General features: G+C 51.2%; 1 protein-coding gene across 1 annotated transcript in view; it reads right to left on the minus strand.

The window, feature by feature from the left end:
- LOC136627298 (zinc finger protein 585A-like) overlaps positions 1–6,296 on the minus strand; it is a 104,443-nt gene extending 98,147 nt beyond the window's left edge. The window contains exon 1 of the mRNA XM_066602288.1: positions 6,205–6,296. The gene's annotated coding sequence lies outside the window, so the exon portion shown is untranslated. The remainder of the gene's footprint in view (positions 1–6,204) is intronic.
- Between the last annotated feature and the right edge of the window lie 5,211 nt (positions 6,297–11,507).

The raw sequence follows: 11,507 nt of genomic DNA on the forward strand, positions 1-11,507 counted from the left end.
CTACTACTCCCCTCATCACATATACAATCCCCGTCACCAGTACTACTACCCCCCATCACATACACAACCCCCGTCACCACCACTACTACTACTCCCCTCATCACATATACAGCCCCCGTCACCACCACTACTACTACTCCCCTCATCACATACACAACCCCCGTCACCACCACTACTACTACTCCCCTCATCACATATACAACCCCTGTCACCACCACCACCACTACTACTCCCCTCATCACATATACAACCCCTGTCACCACCACCACTACTACTACTACTCCCCTCATCACATATACAACCCCTGTCACCACCACCACTACTACTACTCCCCTCATCACATATACAACCCCTGTCACCACCACCACCACTACTACTCCCCTCATCACATATACAACCCGTCACCACCACCACCACTACTACTACTCCCCGCATCACATATACAACCACTGTCACCACCACTACTACTCCCCTCATCACATATACAACCCCCGTCACCACCACTACTACTACTCCCCTCATCACATATACAGCCCGTCACCACCACCACCACTCCCCTCATCACATATACAACCCCTGTCACCACCACCACTACCACTACTACTCCCCGCATCACATATACAACCCCTGTCACCACCACCACCACTACTACTCCCCTCATCACATATACAACCCCTGTCACCACCACCACTACTACTCCCCTCATCACATATACAACCCCTGTCACCACCACCACTACTACTACTCCCCTCATCACATGTACAACCCCTGTCACCACCACCACCACTACTACTCCCCTCATCACATATACAACCCCTGTCACCACCACCACCACTACTACTACTCCCCTCATCACATATACAACCCGTCACCACCACCACCACTACTACTACTCCCCTCATCACATATACAACCCCTGTCAGCACCACTACTACTACTCCCCTCATCACATATACAGCCCCCGTTACCACCACCACTACTACTACTACTACTCCCCTCATCACATACACATCCCTTGTTACCACCCCCACTACTACTACTACTCCCCTCACATATGCAGCCCACGTCAGCAGTACTACTACTCCCCTCATCACATACACATCCCTTGTCACCACCCCCACTACTACTACTACTCCCCTCACATATATAGCCCCCGTCACCACCACCACTACTACTACTCCCCTCATCACATATACAGCCCCCATCACCAGTACTACTACTCCCCTCACATATATAGCCCCCGTCACCACCACCACTACTACCACTACTCCCCTCACATATATAGCCCCCGTCATCACCACTACTACTATTCCCCTCATCACATACACAACCCGTCACCACCACTACTACTCCCCTCATCACATACACAACCCCCGTCACCACCACTACTACTACTCCCCTCATCACATATACAGCCCCCGTCACCACCACTACTACTACTCCCCTCATCACATATACAGCCCCCGTCACCACCACTACTACTACTCCCCTCATCACATACACAACCCCCGTCACCACCACTACTACTACTCCCCTCATCACATATACAACCCCTGTCACCACCACCACCACTACTACTCCCCTCATCACATATACAACCCCTGTCACCACCACCACTACTACTACTACTCCCCTCATCACATATACAACCCCTGTCACCACCACCACTACTACTACTCCCCTCATCACATATACAACCCCTGTCACCACCACCACCACTACTACTCCCCTCATCACATATACAACCCCTGTCACCACCACCACCACTACTACTACTCCCCTCATCACATATACAACCCGTCACCACCACCACCACTACTACTACTCCCCTCATCACATATACAACCCCTGTCAGCACCACTACTACTACTCCCCTCATCACATATACAGCCCCCGTTACCACCACCACTACTACTACTACTACTCCCCTCATCACATACACATCCCTTGTTACCACCCCCACTACTACTACTACTCCCCTCACATATGCAGCCCACGTCAGCAGTACTACTACTCCCCTCATCACATACACATCCCTTGTCACCACCCCCACTACTACTACTACTCCCCTCACATATATAGCCCCCGTCACCACCACCACTACTACTACTCCCCTCATCACATATACAGCCCCCATCACCAGTACTACTACTCCCCTCACATATATAGCCCCCGTCACCACCACCACTACTACCACTACTCCCCTCACATATATAGCCCCCGTCACCACCACTACTACTATTCCCCTCATCACATACACAACCCCCGTCACCACCACTACTACTCCCCTCATCACATACACAACCCCCGTCACCACCACTACTACTACTCCCCTCATCACATATACAGCCCCCGTCACCACCACTACTACTACTCCCCTCATCACATACACAACCCCCGTCACCACCACTACTACTACTCCCCTCATCACATATACAGCCCCTGTCACCACTACTTCTACTACCCCCCATCACATATACAATCCCCGTCACCAGTACTACTACTACTCCCCTCATCACATACACAACCCCCGTCACCACCACTACTACTACTCCCCTCATCACATATACAGCCCGTCACCACCACTACTACTCCCCCCATCACATACACAACCCCCGTCACCACCACTACTACTACTCCCCCATCACATACACAACCCCCGTCACCACCACTACTACTACTACCCCCCATCACATATACAATCCCCGTCACCAGTACTACTACTACTCCCCTCATCACATACACAACCCCCGTCACCACCACTACTACTACTCCCCTCATCACATATACAGCCCGTCACCACCACTACTACTGCCCCCATCACATATACAACCCCTGTCACCACTACTACTACTCCCCTCATCACATATACAACCCCCGTCACCACCACTACTACTACTCCCCTCATCACATATACAGCCCGTCACCACTACTACTACTACTCCCCTCATCACATATACAACCCGTCACCACCACCACCACTACTACTACTACTACTACTACTCCCCTCATCACATATACAATCCCCGTCACCACCACTACTACTACTCCCCTCATCACATATACAACCCGTCACCACCACCACTACTACTACTCCCCTCATCACATATACAGCCCGTCACCACTACTACTACTCCCCTCATCACATATACAATCCCCGTCACCAGTACTACTACTACTACCCCCTGCATCACATATACAACCCCTGTCACCACCACTACTACTACTCCCCTCATCACATATACAACCCCCGTCACCACCACTACTACTACTCCCCTCATCACATATACAGCCCGTCACCACTACCACTACTACTCCCCTCATCACATATACAATACCCGTCACCAGTACTACTACTACTCCCCTCATCACATACACAACCCCCGTCACCACCACTACTACTACTACCCCCTGCATCACATATACAACCCCTGTCACCACCACTACTACTACTCCCCTCATCACATATACAACCCCCGTCACCACTACTTCTACTACCCCCCATCACATATACAACCCGTCACCACCACTACTCCCCTCATCACATATACAACCCGTCACCACCACCACTACCACTCCCCTCATCACATATACAACCCGTCACCACCACCACTACCACTACTACTCCCCTCATCACATATACAACCCCTGTCACCACCACCACTACTACTCCCCGCATCACATATACAACCCCTGTCACCACCACCACCACTACTACTCCCCTCATCACATATACAACCCCTGTCACCACCACCACTACTACTACTACTCTCCTCATCACATATACAACCCCCGTCACCACCACTACTACTACTCCCCTCATCACATATACAATCCCCGTCACCAGTACTACTACTACTCCCCTCATCACATACACAACCCCCGTCACCACCACTACTACTACTACCCCCTGCATCACATATACAACCCCTGTCACCACCACTACTACTACTACTCCCCTCATCACATATACAACCCCCGTCACCACTACTTCTACTACCCCCCATCACATATACAACCCGTCACCACCACTACTCCCCTCATCACATATACAACCCGTCACCACCACCACTACCACTCCCCTCATCACATATACAACCCCTGTCACCACCACCACTACCACTACTACTCCCCTCATCACATATACAACCCCTGTCACCACCACCACCACTACTACTACTACTCCCCGCATCACATATACAACCCCTGTCACCACCACCACTACTACTCCCCGCATCACATATACAACCCCTGTCACCACCACCACCACTACTACTCCCCTCATCACATATACAACCCCTGTCACCACCACCACTACTACTACTACTCCCCTCATCACATATACAACCCCTGTCACCACCACCACCACTACTACTACTCCCCTCATCACATATACAACCCCTGTCACCACCACCACCACTACTACTCCCCTCATCACATATACAACCCCTGTCACCACCACCACCAGTACTACTACTCCCCTCATCACATATACAACCCCTGTCACCACCACCACCACCACTACTACTCCCCTCATCACATATACAACCCCTGTCAGCACCACCACTACTACTACTCCCCTCATCACATATACAATCCCTGTCACCACCACCACCAGTACTACTACTCCCCTCATCACATATACAACCCCTGTCACCACCACTACTACTACTCCCCTCATCACATATACAGCCCCCGTTACCACCACCACTACTACTACTACTCCCCTCATCACATACACATCCCTTGTCACCACCCCCACTACTACTACTACTCCCCTCACATATGCAGCCCACGTCAGCAGTACTACTACTCCCCTCATCACATACACATCCCTTGTCACCACCCCCACTACTACTACTACTCCCCTCACATATATAGCCCCCGTCACCACCACCACTACTACTACTCCCCTCATCACATATACAGCCCCCATCACCAGTACTACTACTCCCCTCACATATATAGCCCCCGTCACCACCACCACTACCACTACTCCCCTCACATATATAGCCCCCGTCACCACCACTACTACTATTCCCCTCATCACATATACAACCCCTGTCACCACCACTACTACTCCCCTCATCACATACACAACCCCTGTCACCACCACTACTACTCCCCTCATCACATACACAACCCCCGTCACCACCACTACTACTCCCCTCATCACATACACAACCCCCGTCACCACCACTACTACTACTCCCCTCATCACATATACAACCCCCGTCACCACCACTACTACTACTCCCCTCATCACATATACAGCCCCCGTCACCACCACTACTACTACTCCCCTCATCACATACACAACCCCCGTCACCACCACTACTACTACTCCCCTCATCACATATACAGCCCCCGTCACCACCACTACTACTACTCCCCTCCATCACATACACAACCCCCGTCACCACCACTACTACTACTCCCCTCATCACATATACAGCCCGTCACCACCACTACTACTCCCCCCATCACATACACAACCCCCGTCACCACCACTACTACTACTCCCCCCATCACATACACAACCCCCGTCACCACCACTACTACTACTCCCCTCATCACATATACAACCCCTGTCACCACCACCACTACCACTACTACTCCCCTCATCACATATACAACCCCTGTCACCACCACCACCACTACTACTACTACTACTCCCCGCATCACATATACAACCCCTGTCACCACCAGCACCACTACTACTCCCCTCATCACATACACATCCCTTGTCACCACCACTACAACTACTACTACTCCCCTCATCACATACACAACCCCCGTCACCACCACTACTACTACTCCCCTCATCACATACACAACCCCCGTCACCACCACTACTACTACTCCCCTCATCACATACACATCCCTTGTCACCACCACTACAACTACTACTACTCCCCTCATCGCATATACAACCCCTGTCACCACCAGTACTACTACTCCCCTCATCGCATATACAGCCCCCATCACCAGTACTACTACTACTCCCCTCATCACATATACAACCCCCGTTACCAATACTTCTACTACTCCCCTCATCACATACACATCCCCTGTGACCACTACTACCCTCTTCATTTTATATACAACCCCCGTCCCCACTACTACCGCCGAGCCTCCATGCACATCATGTCCCCCACCGCACAGCCCCAGCGGAACCTCAGAAACCAGCTGATGTTATCTTACCGCAGGAGGAGTCCGGCTGATAACAGCGACCAGTAGAGATCCCCCAGCAGCAGCGACAAGGACCTGTGGTGATGTCAAGTGACAGGGGGCGGAGATAAGCAGTGGCGAGACTAAAGGACCTGTGATGATGTCACTGTCATGTGACGGGGAGGAGCTCAGCTCTGCGGGGTGTGACTGAAGGTCTTTTGTGACGTATGCATCACATGCTAGTGACGTCATGCAGGTCCTGATCCCTCGTTCTGCCTCCGCAGGCATATTAACTTTTTCTTCCCCACTTCTACCCTAATCAGCAATTCCAGGAACCTGATTGGTTGTTTGGGTTGGCTGATTGACAGTGATTGGTTGTTTGGGTTGGCTGATTGACAGTGATTGGTTGTTTGGGTTGGCTGATTGACAGTGATTGGTTGTTTGGGTTGGCTGGCTGTAGCCGTCAGTGATCGGTTATGCAGTACGTACGGTGTGTTGTGTGGACATGTGTGTATGCAGATATGTGTGTTAGGCCACTGCGTGGTGTTGTGTTAGCGTGTGCTCATGGTGTGTGTGTTGTGTTGGCGTGTGCTCATGGTGTGTGTGTTGTGTTAGCGTGTGCTCATGGTGTATGTGTTGTGTTAGCGTGTGCTCATGGTGTGTGTGTTGTGTTGGCGTGTGCTCATGGTGTGTGTGTTGTGTTGGCGTGTGCTCATGGTGTATGTGTTGTGTTGGCGTGTGCTCATGGTGCACGTGGTGTGTTGGCGTGTGCTCATGGTGTATGTGTTGTGTTGGCGTGTGCTCATGGTGTATGTGTTGTGTTGGCGTGTGCTCATGGTGCACGTGGTGTGTTGGCGTGTGCTCATGGTGCACGTGGTGTGTTGGCGTGTGCTCATGGTGCACGTGGTGTGTTGGCGTGTGCTCATGGTGTATGTGTTGTGTTGGCGTGTGCTCATGGTGCACGTGGTGTGTTGGCGTGTGCTCATGGTGTATGTGTTGTGTTGGCGTGTGCTCATGGTGTATGTGTTGTGTTGGCGTGTGCTCATGGTGCACGTGGTGTGTTGGCGTGTGCTCATGGTGCACGTGGTGTGTTGGCGTGTGCTCATGGTGCACGTGGTGTGTTGGCGTGTGCTCATGGTGCACGTGGTGTGTTGGCGTGTGCTCATGGTGCACGTGGGGTGTTGGCGTGTGCTCATGGTGCACGTGGTGTGTTGGCGTGTGCTCATGGTGCACGTGGGGTGTTGGCGTGTGCTCATGGTGCACGTGGGGTGTTGGCGCGTGCTCATGGTGCACGTGGGGTGTTGGCGCGTGCTCATGGTGCACGTGGGGTGTTGGCGCGTGCTCATGGTGCACGTGGGGTGTTGGCGCGTGCTCATGGTGCACGTGGGGTGTTGGCGCGTGCTCATGGTGCACGTGGGGTGTTGGCGCGTGCTCATGGTGCACGTGGGGTGTTGGCGCGTGCTCATGGTGCACGTGGGGTGTTGGCGCGTGCTCATGGTGCACGTGGGGTGTTGGCGCGTGCTCATGGTGCACGTGGGGTGTTGGCGCGTGCTCATGGTGCACGTGGGGTGTTGGCGCGTGCTCATGGTGCACGTGGGGTGTTGGCGCGTGCTCATGGTGCACGTGGGGTGTTGGCGCGTGCTCATGGTGCACGTGGGGTGTTGGCGCGTGCTCATGGTGCACGTGGGGTGTTGGCGCGTGCTCATGGTGCAAGGAGATATTAAGTTTCCTGGGCTCCCCGACTCCTGCGCATGTGTCCGGTGTTTTGCCGGCGGTCGCATGCGCAGAATACGGGAAAGTTCACGGAAGAAGATTGCGTCGGGGTGCAAATATGGAGGCCTCTGGTAAAAAGTTTTATCTCCTCTCACCGATCGCATCAGTGAGGGGAGATGAACCTTCCCCTTTTTTTAACTTTTACGTGATCGCCATTATTCTTTGGATAACGGCGAACACGTTATCAGGAACCGCTCACCGCGGCCCCCCGTGAAATCTCCAGGCTCTCGGCTAAGTTTTGTAGCCAGGAGCAGGGAGATTTTAAAAAACCACGGCTTTTGCGCATGCGCCTGCCACATTGGCGACGGGCGCGTGCGCAGAAGCTGGGGTGAGGTCCGCGGATAAATCCGCAGGTCTTAGGTACGTCATTTCATCCTCCCTCACGGATATGATCCGTGGGGGGAGATGAAACGCAAGCTTTTTTTAACTTTTTAAAACTTTTTTTTTTACTTTTTGCACTATTTTTTTTTTACCTTTTACCCCCTTTTTTTTTTTTTTTACTTTTTGCACTTTTTTTTTACTTTACATGATCACTGTCATCCAATGGATGACAGTGATCATGTCCCTGGTGACATCCCTCTGCTCTTGGCTACACATGGCAGCCAGGAGCAGAGCAATTTTGAATTCTCCGGGGCTCGAGCCCCTCTGTGCACGCGCCCGATGCGCAGACGGGGATTTCGGGTCCCGGGACATCGCAGAGGACCGGGGGTGAGTATCTTCACCTCCCCTCATGGATCCGATCCATGAGGGGAGGTGAAACTTTACTTTTGTTTTACTTTTTCAACTTTTTCGCGATCACCGCTATCGCAATGGATAGCGGTGATCGCGGGCCCACTCACAGTGGTCCCCGGTAACACCTCCTGGTTCCCGGCTACCTTCAGGAGCCGGGAGCCAGGAGATTTTAAATTTGCCGGGAACACCCGGGCTTCTGCGCGTGCACGTGATGTCATCGGCTGGCACGCATGCGCAGAAGGCCGCCGGCGGGTCCGGGAGGACCAGATCTCCGGGGGACACCGCCGACAAGCCGTGTGAGTATTTTCAGCTGCCGTGATGGATCCGATCCATCATAGCAGCTGAATTACTACTTTTTTTACACTGTTTTATTTACTTTTTTGCAATCGGCGCTATTCATTTTATAGCGCCGATCGCAATACCGGGGGGGGACTGCCCGCATCCTGGGATGACAGCTCCATGCTGTCGCCTACCTGTGGTCACTGACAGCATGGAGCTGTCACGTCCTCAGGCCAGTGGGCATCAATCCAAAGAGGATGCATAAAACTACGTCCTCTAGGATTAAGGCCCACTTTCTGAGGACGTAGTTTCCCGATGGGGCGGTCGTTAAGGGGTTAAACATGTTGCCGTATCTGTATTAGAAGTCATCTCTTGGCTAGTCCGGTGCTGCCAACTACTGACCCGTCTCTAACTTCCCCTTCATCTCCAACCTCCTGGAACATTTGGTCTACTCTCACCTTTAAACCTCTCTCTCAAATTATTCTTTTCTTGACCTTTTACAGTCTGATTTTTGCTTTGTATATTCTACACAAACCACTTTTACTAAAGCATCATACGATCTCCTGATGGCTAATTTGAATGGTGACCATTCTCTACTGAATCTTCTGGATCTCTCTGCGGCGTTCAATACTGTAGATCACCAACTCCTCAATATTCTCTGCTCTGTTGGCGTTAAGAATACTGCACTCCTGGTTTTTCTCCTACTTCTCTGACCGCTCATTCAGTGAATCACTATTGCTGGTTCTACTTTTTTCCTTTTCCCCTTACTGTTGCGGTTCCTCAGAGTTTGACCCTCTTGCTGTTGCAGTTCCTCAAGGTTTGGTCCTCTTCCTCTTTGTCAGGGAGAGAGGAAGGGGACCCCAACCAATCCCGCCTCTGTTGCCGATTTGTGACGGATCGACTAATCTGAGCGCACTCGCTGCTCAGATAATCCCGGGGGTGGTCTGGGACCTTCACACGACTAACTTGAGATGAGCGAGCACCAAAATGCTCGGGTGCTCGAGTCAAGCTTTTCGCAATGCTCGAGAGCTCGTTTCGAGTAACGAACGCCATTGAAGTCAATGGGAGACTCAAGCATTTTTCAAGATGACCCATGCTCCGCATAGGGGAGGTTGTGTGAATCACCTGAAAACATCAGAAAGGGATGGAAACACTACAAAAATGGATAGGGAACAGCAGGGGAAGCATGCATAGATGTATCTGAGGCTCCCAAGTTGCACTATTAAGCCAAATTGTGGGCAAGAGCCTGGTGGTCACCCCCCTAACAATTTACTTGGGACAGACCATAATCAGCAAGGCACACAGGCTGGCACATCTTAGCTTAGCACCACACTAGGTGCAACAAAGGGTGACACCACTGCCTTTTCTCCTGTGTTACATGCTGGCATTGCGGTCCAATCCCCTGCACGAGCCTGCGTCCACAGCGTACTCTTAGTTTTTCCCAGCGCAGGGTTCAGCTGTTCTCATGCCACACACTCGCTAGACACCACCCTCATGTCTATTTATAAGTGTGTATTGGATGAGGAGGAACAGGAGACACACACTGCAGAGGGTTAGCAGGGCTTGCCAACGACCCTCTTTGAAATTGTGGGCGATAGCCCACAATGCTGATGAGAATTGCTAAAAAATTAACGTACAATCATAATTAAAATCCCATGCCACCTTCATCACGAAATTGTCAAGAGCCACAAATGTGGCCATAAAGCGGACCCCGATGCTAGTACTTCTAACCATCTTCACAATTCAGCAACGCATTCTAAATCAAAAGATTTCTTTTAAGCAGGAGGTGTCGCAAAAGATGCCATCACAGGTATACAGTGAAACGGTCAATGTCTCATGAAATCAGTTACGCTTCCTTTGATCACTACAAGGACAGCATAAACAATGAATAAATTTGAGTCTCATGAAATCAGTTACGCTTCCTTTGATCGCTACAAGGACAGCATAAACAATGAATAAACCAGGCACAGTTGCACCCCGCCCAGGCCCTCGTCCTTTGCCCACACCCTAATTCGGGCGCCCACATCCTCTTCCTCGACCCTCACCCCTAGTCTTCATCATGTTGTATAATGCACTCCGTCAAAATGCTACGCAAACTGCGAGGTATACGCTTTCAGCCAAAAATAGACAGTGTAAAATGTGTACAGTCTTGTGTGTCCTCTCGATCTGCACTATATAACCCTTGGGCCTGTTATGCAAACGATTTTAGCCAAAAACAACTAAAAAAATGAAAAATGAGTTTTGTTAGTTTCTATATAGTCTGTGTACACCCGTAGCAGTATACTGTATAGAAGCGGTAACAGTATGCAGTATATAGCCGGGATGCTTGAGAATGTTTTGTGTGCACTACTGGTCCCAGGCAGCCAAACTGATGATGCACACAATGAGAGGAGTTGTAGTCCTAGAAAGGACTGTTGGGTTCCAATAATTCCAATCCCATGCCACCTCCGTCACAAAATTCTCAGGAGCCACAAACGTGGCCATAAAGTAGACTCGGATGCCAGTACTTCTAACCATCTGCACAATTCAGAAACACATTCTAAAACCAAAAG

This window comes from Eleutherodactylus coqui, chromosome 5 (assembly GCF_035609145.1).
Source record: "Eleutherodactylus coqui strain aEleCoq1 chromosome 5, aEleCoq1.hap1, whole genome shotgun sequence".
NCBI lineage: Eukaryota > Metazoa > Chordata > Amphibia > Anura > Eleutherodactylidae > Eleutherodactylus > Eleutherodactylus coqui.